Source organism: Python bivittatus, unplaced genomic scaffold (assembly GCF_059951505.1).
Source record: "Python bivittatus isolate LINGU-HERP-01145 unplaced genomic scaffold, Pbiv_v1 ctg000020_np1212, whole genome shotgun sequence".
Lineage (NCBI taxonomy): Eukaryota > Metazoa > Chordata > Lepidosauria > Squamata > Pythonidae > Python > Python bivittatus.
The window spans coordinates 38,171,806-38,184,562 of NW_028277030.1; the positions used below are offsets into that span (position 1 = coordinate 38,171,806).

The window sequence follows — 12,757 nt, forward strand, 5'->3', positions numbered from 1 at the left end:
AGAAACAGACATTAGCATGCAATTGGCATATTACCATTGGCTTCTAGCTGGTGACTAAATTGTCTTCAAATATCAAAGTACAGACATTATGAATAAATGTTTCATCAGTTTTTTTCCCCCCTTAAATGAGGTCAGCCTTAAAGATCAACATTAAAAAGATACCTCTGTTTTATCTGCTTATTGTAAATCAGCTCCTCCTCAGGAAAAAAGGAGACATTGTTTCAGTACAGATTTCTTAAGTGGCTTCTATTTCTTTTCCTAATTAAGTACAAAAAAAATTATCCCAGCTACAAAATAATGGTAAAATATATACATCTGGGACACATAAATACCATGTTATTTCCTTTTCAGAGGCATTTAGAAAAAAATAAATCTTCCAAGCAAAGGATATGCTTAAAGAGTACACTTAATCTTTTTGGAAAGAGGAAAATTCCGATCCTAGTACCAGAGTATAATACCTCTGCAGTACAAATGAATGAACATCCAGGATTCCAAGTATATTAATCTTCCTGATTTATTAATTCTAATACCCAATTCATCTTAAATTCCATTGTGTAATTACTTTATCAAATTTTGCAAATTACTTCCTGTGAAAAACTGAAGTTCCCATCCTTTTCAGATAAAATTATACATTCTTTATAAACTGTATAAATTTTAAAGGTACTATTTTCTCAGGTGCTTTGAGGAAAGAATTAAATAACATAATAAATTCTAATTCCTTCTTAGATCTTTCAAAATAGTGAATACAATACTCTTTTTCTTCTACTCATTACAGAACATGAGACATCTCTTCTATATGATTGTAGCAGATTCTCATTATTGTCACATGTGTCATAAAAGAGTCTGCTTTGGTGGAGCATGGCATTCCATGGCAACAGACAAGATAGCTATAGCAGGAAAGGGCACAGATGGGCTTTTGTTCCTTTTTTGCCTACTGAAACATTTTTGCTCACTCATGAATTTCACACACCGATTGATTACGTCCACTTATGCCAGCTGTCTTGCACTTTTTTCCCACCCTCAAATGGATTAAGGTTAGGGCTAGGGTTATCTATCATTGGTTGACAATTATCTCTGTGCATTTATGTACCCATGTAGTAATCATAACAAGGATATTGCCTGAATCAATTACATCTGTGGCAAGCAAAAACATTTTGGACATGAGATTTTAACCCTAGTCATGAGCAAAAAAGGAAGAAGAGCCCACATATGACTCCCAGTACCATCCCCTACGCCATGATCATTCAGAAAAGGGAAATGCTCAGTTCCTAAGAGCTGCAATATTGGTTAACTACCACAAAGCCACAGTTTGCAGTTGTGGTCAGAGAGGGCTTGACACTGAGAAGATGGGAGAAAATGCTCAATATTTGCTTAGCTGATTCAGGAGTACCCAGAGCAGAAGTGAAGAAAGATTCATTTCAAAGGAGCAGGTTGGTCATGGCTGAGTTTGTAAGGAAGAACTGTCAACTTGGGTGGCTCCCCTGACCTCCCCCAGCCAAGTGAGACACCACCAACCTTGGGATTGTATTTTAAGAACCTTGTATTTTAAGAAATTCCATGTCAGAATCAATCCTATGCAATATTGACTAGGAAACATTGCTGCTTTGGATACAGACCATGACCCAGTTCACATATCACTCCATATCATGATAAGTCTAAGCCATATGCTGTGGTTTTCAAATCATGATGGTTAGGTTCACACATCCTTTCAGCCCAAACTAAACCAACTGCAATATGGGTTTCCTTGATGTGTGATTCTTCAGGGTTAATGCATGTGCTTTTCATGCAGAAATCTCAGTATTCAATCCCTGGACTCTCCAATTAAAAGGATCAACATTTAGTGATGAGTAAGCTCTCTGTCTGAAACCCTGGACATAGACAATCCAGGTCTAGACAGAGAAACAGTGTGATGTGTTCTTAGGGCATAATTTTAAACAGAGAGCTGCTGCAAAGCCCTCATGAGAAAAGAAGCATGTTTTGAGCAAAAAGAAGAGCAAAGGCTTAACCTTTGCCTTTTATATCCTGTAACTTAGAATCACATTGCTTGAGGAAGTAAAATATCACCAAGACACATTGAAGATGTCTTTTTGTGTTTTTAAAGGCTGAAAGTGTCATGATTAATATATTATTTTTCCTTCCTAAAGGTGAATCTACCAATATTTGAGTGGTAGCCTTTTGAAAATAATGTGATTTTTTTTAAAGGAGCACTTCTCAAGCATTCACGATTGTCCAGTCTATCAATGGATTATAAGGTCATGATAATTTAAACAGTAAAAGGTTAAAAAAAAAAAAAGAGGGGAAGTGTGGAAAAGGAAAGGAAAGGAAGGGAAGAACCTTTAAACAAGCCACATTGATTGGTAACCATTTGATCAGAGAAAATACCTGAAACAGTAAGCAATAAGCCTTGCTATAAAACCTAAGGGGAGGGGGGAAACAGAGCCAGAAATCACACAGCTTATTTTTATAATAGTCTGGGTTGTAATGATGGTAAAAATAGAGCAAGTGTTGATATTAGATAATCAAGAATTTCCTTTACTCTTCAGCATAGGTTTACTCTTTGAATGCATGAAATTATTTCCATCATAATACTAAAATTAAAGTAAATTCTTTGGTCCCAATTTAGTGTTCTTCATAGGCAACAGCCTTATATGAGAGAAACTGTATTGAGATCACTTTTCATTAAGAGATCTCTAGCATTGTCCTTAGGGAAGATTACCTCTGCCACTTCCCCCTTTAGCATTCTTACAAATAGTGTCACCAAACTTCCCAGATCTCCATGTTGTATATCCATCTTCTGGATGGACAACCCCATCAAGTGTTTCATGTCCCTGCAGCATATTTAGATCACACCTAAAATGATCCAAAATTCTTATCCGTAGAATACCTTAATTAGGCCAATTTTTTAAAAAATAATTTCAAGCTCTCAAGTTTTCAGTGTGCCTGAACCTCTTCCCCAAGCAAGATGATTAAAAAGAAAAAAAATGGGGGGAATAGAAAAATATATTGTTGATATTCTAACTTTGTCTGAAGCATAGCATAGTCTGTAGCAGGCTATAGTCTTACATGAAGTGAAGAAGGGTCTCCACACATGAAAAAGAGTCTTTAGTAGGTATATAGTTAATGTTGGGTTGAAACAGGGATTCCCTGAAAGTTTATATGCAAGAAGAAAAAAGTAAAAAATTGCTGTCTACTCATTTTTTAAGATATACAGTCGATCCATTAAAGTCAAAACTGTTTCCATACTTGAAATATTTTATTTATCTGTTTTTTTGAAAGAGACGGGTTTCTTCATGATATCTGGTTGAGAACAGAAAATAATGTTACAAAATACAAATCACTTATTTATGTTCCCAGACCATAAAACATAAGTACAAAATTTAAAATACAGAAAAACCAAACCTGAAACAATTAATAATGAGAAGAAGATATCAACCAGCTTCCGCAAGCCATATCTTTATAATGGTTGTCCAAGATAGGTCTTGCAGAAGGAAGATTGTAATTTCTCAATCAGAGAGACAACTAAAATTTCTGACAATTGGATTTATGAGTTCCAGATGGCTTGGGTGATACTTTGGGTGTATGTAACAATACCTGGATTGCTGACTCAACTTCTGTATCTGAGCAGACACAATGAAATTGTTGTACAGGAGATTAGAATAGTTGGGTATTCCATAATAGGTAGTGTGACAATTTGAGCCAAGGTAAAAAAGGCTCCTATGTGGAATATGTAGGATGTTACAGAGGAAGCTAGAAATGGTCCACAAAGAACCTTCAAGTACACCATAATAGGGATAGATGATTTTGGCCCTGTCATTTTCTAGATCTAAATCCCAATTTTTTTATTTAAATTTTATCTAGGGCAAGTGACAATTTTACCAGGATTGAAGGCCACAATATGCCAGATCACAATCAATTTGCCTCCTCAGGGATGAGGAAAACCTATCCAGTACAGTAGGGTGAACCAGGCACTCAGCCCCTCAAAATTTGTTTCAGCCAAAGTCTTAGGTGGGCCCCAAGAGAAATGCAGCCAAGCTCTAGCTGTATAAAGGCATTTGAATTTGAGCAAGGGACATGAAGTATGGTTTTCGAATACTTAGACTGAACAGCTTCTAACATGGGGGCATCCTTATAAACACAAAGTTGTGTACCATATAACAACAAGCCCAGAACATTTGCTGAATACAATTTTATTGATGCAGGAACATAATTATTGCCTTGATTATTAGCATGTTTTAAGATTGTATTAGAAACTTTTTGAGCTCTAATGGAAAGTTCACTCAATTCCAAGTGAGAGACTATGAAGGAAATTAGCTGCAACATCCACTGAGCATCACCTTCTCAGGTTGATAAATCTGTTACATCAAAATACTACAATGAACATTAGAGGCAATTGTCATGGTGATTTAACCATCCCCATCCCTATCTTCAGAAAAGTCATAGGGTTGTATTCTTGCCCCCTTATTGTTCAACTTCTATATAAATGACATTATGGCCCTTCCTAGAACATCACCCTTCAACGCTTGCCCACCATCCTATTTCAATTCGTTTGTATGCAGATGAAGCAGCCATTTTATCCATAACCCAAACAGGCCTTCATGGGACTACTTTAATGTTCTACTCTTCTAGGAATTTACTGAAATCAGTTACTCAAAAACTGAGGTTCTTGTTTTCTCTAAAATGTGCTTTAAATCCTCTGTTAAATAGGAAATTAACAAAAGACCATTTGATCAGATTAAGGACTTCAAGTACCTAGGCATCCACTTTCAAATCACCACCTGCTACAACAAAATAATGTTAGTGTCCTTCAATGTCTAATCTAAAATCCTGTTTCCAACACTGGCCAGTCAGGCTGATACCTTTCAGGAGCCAACAAACCTGATAAGAAAGCAATTGCTTTCTCCTTTCTTGTTCCCCAATAATAAGTGTTCTGTGACATATTGCACCTGGATTGGAAGTTCCATAAACATAAGGACTGGTGATGTCAGTATAACTGGCCCACTAGATTCTAGATTCCATTAGAGTGCTTTTCTGGCCAGTTAACTCCCCTGGGATTTCCTTTTTGGCCTCCCAGTCACATACTGACCAGATTTGACCATGCTGAGCTTTTTGAGATCAGTCAAGGTCCCTTAGGTGATAGTACCTACAAGGAAAACATTGGGACTAGTAATCGCCATTTACAGGCATCTCATCTTTGAATATGTTTGATGAAGATTCTCAGTCATCCAGGTGGAATTGTCTGGAGGTTGAGTCATGGCAACTGGACTTCTTTTCTTTTGGTTTGATACATTTTGCTGCTTGTCCAAGCAGCTTCTTCAGTCTAGAAAGACTGAAAAAGAAAGACCAAAAAAAAAGAAGTCCAGTTGCCATGACTCAACCTCCAGACATCTTTGAATTTGTTTGTTAGGTCTCTAAGAAGTTAGCTATTGTATTCTTAAGAAAAAGTCTCAACAAAAATTACACATGATTTTAGATCAAATTAAGTTGAAGGAGAAGGAACTCCAGAAAAAACCATCTGATAATAATATTGTTTATCAACTCAAATTACTACATCAACAAATTTCAATGTTGACTGTGAAAGAAATTGAAATGAAATTAAGATATGCTAAACAGAGACACTTTGAATTTGCAAATAAACCAGGAAGATGGTTAGCATATAAATTAAGGAAGGAGAGAGAAGAAAATGATTTCTAAAATTCAAGAAGGAAATGTGGAGCTACTGGACAATGAAAAAATTAAAAAAGCATTTCATAATTTCTTTTCTAATTTATATAAAAAACAAGAAATTTCTTTAGAAAAGGTTGATGAATATTTGAACAAGCAAAAATTACCAAAACTTTCATAGGCACAGAAATTAATATTGAACAGTCCTATAACTACTTTTGAAATAGTTGAAGCTATAAAGAGAACCAAACTGGCAAAAGCACCAGGACTGGATGGATTACCTACAATATATTATAAATATTTTGAAGATGAGATTCTTCTACCTTTTAAAAGATTGATGAACTCCATATTGCTGGGTGTGGCAATGCCTGGCTCATGGAAGGAAGCCAACATTGCACTTCTACTTAAAGAAAGACAGGATCCGCTTTTAATTAAGAATTATAGACCAATTTCATTGCTGAACAACGATTACAAAATATTTGTTTCAGTGTTGGCAGAAAGGTTAAAAAAATTTTTTTGCAGGAATTTATTCATCATGATCAATGTGGATTTTTGCCTAAAAGACAATTAAGAGATAATGTTAGGGTCATGCTGGATATTGCAGAATATTTACAATATCATAATGAATGTCAAATAGCTCTTATTTTTTGGATGCAGAGAAAGCTTTTGATAATTTGAATTGGACGTTTATGTTTAAAGTTTTGGAAAGTATGGACTTTGGAGAACATTTTATACCGGGAATAAAGTCAATATATATGCCTCAGAAGGCTAGTATTATTGTGAATGAAGAATTAATTGAATCATGTCATATACAAAAAGGAACAAGACAAGGTTGCCCTTTGTCGTCTCTGCTCTTTATTTTGGTTCTCAAAGTTCTTAATACAGACATTAGAAGGGATGAACAAATAAAGGGCTTAAAGATTAAAGAAGAGGTTTTTAAATTGAGGGTTCTTGCTGATGATTTAGTTTTGATACGACAAGACCCTCTGGTATCTGCCGAGCACTTGATGAAGAAACTGAAGGAATTTGGCTCACTGGCGGGTTTTAAAATAAATAAACAAAAAACAAAAATGTTAATTAAAAACATGACCCTGTCTGATCAAGATTTGCTGATGAGCAAGACGGGTTTCAGGACTGAAAAAAAGGTGACATATTTGGGGGTGATTCTATTTATTAAGAATAGTGTGTTGTTCCAGAATAACTATGGCAAAATTTGGAATGAAGTGAGAAAAAGATTTGGTAAGGTGGGAAAAATGTCAATTGTCTCTCATGGGGAGAATTTCAGTGATTAAAATGAATGTTTTGGCTAGGATGTTGTTTCTTTTTCAGACTATACCAATTTTGACTATAGATTTACCATTTAAACAGTGGCAGAGAGATATATCTAAGTTCATTTGGCAAGGTAAAAAACTGAGAATTAAATATAAATTGTTACAAGATGCCAAGGAACGAGGAGGCTTGGGTTTGCCTAACTTAAAACTGTATTTTGATGCTTGTTGTTTGCTTTGGATGAAGGAGTGGATAACTTGGGAGAATAAAGAATTATTGAAGTTCATGAATTAAGATTCGGGTGGCATGCCTGTTTGTGGTATGATAAAATTAAAGTTAATAAGGATTTTAAGAACCATTGTATTAGGAATGCCTTACCGGACCTGGAATAAATATAAGGTAAGATTGTCTCCTAATGTACCTTGTGGTTGTCACCTCAGGAAGCATTTACTAGAAGAGAAAGTGTGGGAGAAATGAAGTGGTTAAAATATAAAGATTTATTAAATTTTGAAGGGGGAGAACCAAGTTTTAAACAAGAAAACAGTTAGAATTAGGAGGTTTTACATGTCACTGGTTTACTCATATGCAATTGTTTGAACGTTTTAAGTTGGACAAAAAGAATTATAGATTTGTTAATGAAATATCTTATTTTGAGACTCAGCTCTGTATAAATGATGAACCTGTTATTGCTAAAATGTATAAGATGTTACAGATGAACATGAATATCATGTTGGAACAATGGGAAAATATGTGGAACAAAGGTTTGAAATTTATGTTGAATTATAACTTAAAAGAGAATTTTTATAAAATGATGTGCCGCTGGTATTTAACTCCTGACAAGTTATCGAAAATGTGTACTGGTATAACAAATGTTTGTTGGAAATGTTCACAGGGTGAAGGAATCTTTTATCATCTTTGGTGTACTTGTGAAAAGGCCAAAAAATTCTGGGACCAGGTATGCATTGTTATTCAAATAATTCTTAAAATGAATATTAAAAAAAAACCAGAATTGCTCCTACTGGGTTTGATGGAGAAAGGATTGAAGAAACAATATGGATCTTTGCTTCTATATATGATCACAGCTGTAAGACTGTTATATGTGCAAAGATGGAAAGACTCACAAATACCTACAGTGGAAGAATGGATTATTAAACTAATGGATTTGGTTCAAATGGTGAAGCTAACAGCCTTAATGAGATAATACTGTTTCTAAATTTGTCTCCTCATGGCAACCCTTCCTAGATTACGTGCTTGGGTTGGGAAAAAATGAAGCTTTGATTGTAGGATTTAATGATTAGATGGTTTGTGCTGATAGAAATAATGTGAATTAGGATTAAATAATGGTAAGAGATTAACTTTTTTTAAATTTGTACTTATATCTATATTGGAGATAGTCGGAAGTCACTTTTTGTTTCATCTTTCTATTTGATCTCACTCTTTTAGTTTTTGTCTTTTTCTTTTAGTTCTATCTTCTCTCTTTTCTCTCTTTTCTGATTTATATTTGAATTGTTTTTTTATATATCTTAATAAAAGTTTTGACCAGAAGTTAGCTATTGTCTTGTGGCAACTAGGCTTGCTTGAATCAACTGATTCAGGTAACTGATTTGTCTCAGAAAACTGATCTAATTCAAGATTTCAAACTAATTTGGAAAATCAAGATGACTCTGCTGAACTGGATTAATTTTATAAACTTCTGAACTGATTCAGAAAAAACCTATATCAGCATATTGCAGAATGGTCTGAATCTTCTCAACTGATTTGAAAGCATTTGGTTTAATTTCAATTAAACTTTCCAATTTGATTTGGAGAGCTCATGCTTTTAGACATTCTAAGAAATTGCCTTTGAATTAGCTTTTTTAAACAATTTTTTGCACAAGCCTAATAGCAGCTAATTCCAGAAATGAGTTATACAGTGAATAAAGAAGGGCTACCTTACATTACTTCAGATGTAGTTGAAAGTTCACTGAATGATTACTGTACTATAAGGAGAAAATACAATACTAATTTTCTGTAATTCTTAATTGTATATACATTTCTATCAGGCTTCCCTTTCATCGTCTCTTTTTCCAGACAGAAATACCTTTTCTCACAGGTAAGGTGCTTTGATCCCTAGTATAATTTTGCTTGCTCTTTTCTACATCCAAGAGCCTTTTTGAGATCAGAATGTTGCACAATATTCCAAAGGTGGTGCAAAAGAGATTTGTGGAAGGGAATTAATATTCAGTAATAATAATCCCAGCGTGGAATTAATCTTTTTGCCAGCTGCTGCATGCTGCCATTATCCATCAGAAATCCCAAGTCTGTTTCCTGGTTAGTCACCACTAGCTCAGACCTCATTAATGTATTATAGTCAAGTAATTAAGATGGGGAAAATAAAGCAATGAGATAAATGGCTATGAATGGGCCATTGGCCATGGATTCTTTCCTGGGAATGAGGTAAAAAATTATGTGATAAATGAATGAGAAGGATTTAAGTAAGTATAATTTGCAGTGACTGCATTAATGTTAGCCTACTTTTGCAATTTAAATTCAGCCCACGATGGCTGTGACTATGTCACCAGTGGAACAAATAGTACTGACTATAGTAAGGTGTGGTCAGGGGCAACTTTACCTGTAGCTGAAGTTATTAGACTGTTTGAGCCCAGTCTTAATGTTTAGCTGCTTTTAAGACATTTCCACCCATGTGCTAACAAAGAAAACAAAGCTACTCATCTGCCTTTGAACCAGGTAACATTCTCCCAGATGGGATTGGCCCACAAGTATAGGCTATGGCTGAGAAAGTCTTTACACAAGATCTTCTGGTGTACCAGTTGTGGCCTTTCCTGGATCAGGAGGCTTTAATCACAGTTACTCACATCCTTCTCACCTCACGACTGGATTATGGTAATGTGCTCTACATGGGGCTACCCTTGAAAACCACCTGAAAGCTTCAGCTGGTGCTACATGCAGTAGCTTGGATACTTATGGGTGCAGTCATGTAACACCCCTAATGCAGGAACTGTTCTGACTGCCAATCTGCTCTGACTGTCAATTGTGCTTCCAAGTACAATTCAAGGCCCTGGTTGTCAGTTTTTATGGGTCTGGGTCTGGATAGCTCCATAACCTCCTCTTGCAAATTGAATCTGCTTTTCTAGTAGGATCTAAAGGTATTGTCACCAAAACAATACCTGCTTCAAGGGCCCTGAGCTTCAGCTTCTTCAGTAATGTCTCCCCTTTTTTCAAACAGCTTATTCTTGACTATACAAACCGTCCCTCCTTTATTATGATTTTGGAGAGGCATAAAAATATAACTCTTCAGAAAGGCATTTGGGAATGTGTAAGAATGTGCTGTGTTTGAATGGCGGATTGGATTGACTGTTTATAAAATCATTAACTGACTTTTGTTTTTAATCTTATAGTAATATTGTAATATGTTGAGATGTTCCAGAAAAGTAACAAAGTTGTACTAAAATAAAATGTCTTGTACATGATCAATTTTCAAGATAATTGAATCAATAGATAATGTTTTAAAGAATTAATCTCAAATATATTACAGGTATTGGATGTTAGTTCTATTATGCATAGAACTTCAGATGATGACGATGACGATGATGATGATGATGATGACGACGATGATGACGATGATGATGATGATGGTGGTGGTGGTGGTGATTATTAAAATTATTTTGTAAAATCACAAAATATAGAGACCTGCAAATAGAAGTAGAACAACTGTGGCAAAAGAAAACAAAAATAGTACCAATAGTTATAGGTACCTTAGGTGCAATCACAAAACATCTGGAGAACCACTTGAAGTCCATTGGCATTGACAAAATCACCATCAGTCAGTTGCAAAAGGCAGCTTTACTTGGAACAGCTTACATCCTGCGATGGTACCTTTAACACCATCAAACAACAACATCTGCCTATCCCAGGTCCTTGGGAAGGATTTGATAGGTGGATAAAAATGCCAAACCAGTCTAAATATCTGGCTGACTGTGTGACCAACCATCATCATCATCATCATCATCATCATCATCATCATCATCATCATCACCATCATCATCTATTTAGTATCTTTTAATGCTAAGATCTTTTCAGGTGCCATTTTTTGATGTAACGAGAGAAGAGAGAAACTGAGAGATGATCCAATCAATTAATTTGCCAGAGAAATGTAGCCTGAGAAAGTTATTAAATATTGCATTACATTTTGTAAGTAATGTACTGTTTCATATTTTTGGATATTTAAAAACAAAAACCTGAAGCTTGAAAGATGACTCTTTTATCAGCTTGTTATAAATAATTCAGTTATACTCAGCTCTTATTAAGTGAAAATTAATGTTATGTCTAACATTAATGACTCCTTTGTAAGAGAAATTTATTCTTGTATTGTTAGTTACACTGACATAATTTGTCAAAATTGAGCCCCGAAGAAACACCTTGATAGCAATTAGTTCACTTGTAACAAATTAAGATGCAGTTTTACTGGAATTTTTGGTACCATTCTGAAGTTTTAAAAATCCTAAATTTGCTAATGCAATGAAGCTGAGATTCATAATGATCTTGTTCTATATATGGATTTTTTCATTTTATAATTCAGAACTGAAAAGCAAAGGAAATTCAGTTGAATGTGACAAGAAGACAAAGAGAAGCATCACAGTAGTAAATGACTCACTACTATAAGGAACTGAAACAAAGTGTTGATCAGATCTCTCAGCTTCCTGAAATGTGCTATCTGCCAGGAACAAGAATCAGGATGTCAAAGAACAGCTAACTAAATTCACTGACAATAATCCACTGACAATTATCCCTTTATTTCAGTCCATTTAAATACAAATGAAAGGAGCAACTATGTTTGTATTACTAAGGACTTTGAAGATCTAGGAAGATTGGGTGATGTTTTTCATTCTTCCATTGTACTGGAGGTCAGGAAGAGAAAAATACTGTAAACAAATAAATGACTAAGCAAATAGTGTTCAGATATTTGATCTCTGAGACCCTGATCTGGGTTATCTGGATGATGTATTATAGCACGAGATGGGTTGCATCTCAGAAAGACTTGTAAACATGTATGTTACCAAAATGTGGTGATCAGGAAGAGTTTAAACTGAAACATCTGAGCATTGGAGATAAAAGCATTGGAGTCACCCTCTGGGGGACATGTTGTTGTTGTTCAGTCGTTAAGTTGTATCCAACTCTTCGTGACCCCATGAACCATATCGCACGAGGCCTTCCTGTCCTTCACTGTCTCCCTGAGTTTGCTCAGTTTCATGCTCATTGCTTCAGTGATGCTATATAACCATCTCATCCTCTGCCATCCTCTTCTCCTTTTGCCTTCCATCTTTCCCAGCATCAGGCTCTTTTCCAAAGAGTCCTCTCTGGGGGAGATGGGCAGTGTATAAATTTAATAAATAAATAAGATAAATAAAAAGCTCTAATATAAGGACTTGTGCCCTATAGAAGGAAATGGGATTGTTGCCATCATTGGGCTTCTTAAGCCACTCTGTAAAAAATCAGAATGAATATTGACTCATAATATTCATGGAATTCCCTGTCTCAGACTATAAAAATAATCTAGATGAACTTGAACTCTTAGTACCCAAAAGAAAATATGGCTTAATAAGTGTAACAGAGACCTGGTGGGATGAGTCCTCTGACTGGACTATAGCCAATAATGCTTTTTAAAAAATGTTTATGTATTATTTCTGATTAGCCTTTCATTAATTACTATGAAATCTTGTAGAATTTGAAAACCACATACATACATACATACATACATACATACATACATACATATGACAACCATACTATTCTGCATGATAAGCTCCATGTGCTCCCTATATAGCAA

At 35.1% G+C, this 12,757-nt stretch overlaps 1 protein-coding gene across 3 annotated transcripts in view; it reads right to left on the minus strand.

The window, feature by feature from the left end:
- Nucleotides 1–12,757, minus strand: part of KHDRBS2 (KH RNA binding domain containing, signal transduction associated 2) — a 288,252-nt gene that overhangs the window by 244,514 nt on the left and 30,981 nt on the right. The gene's annotated exons all lie outside the window — the stretch shown is intronic.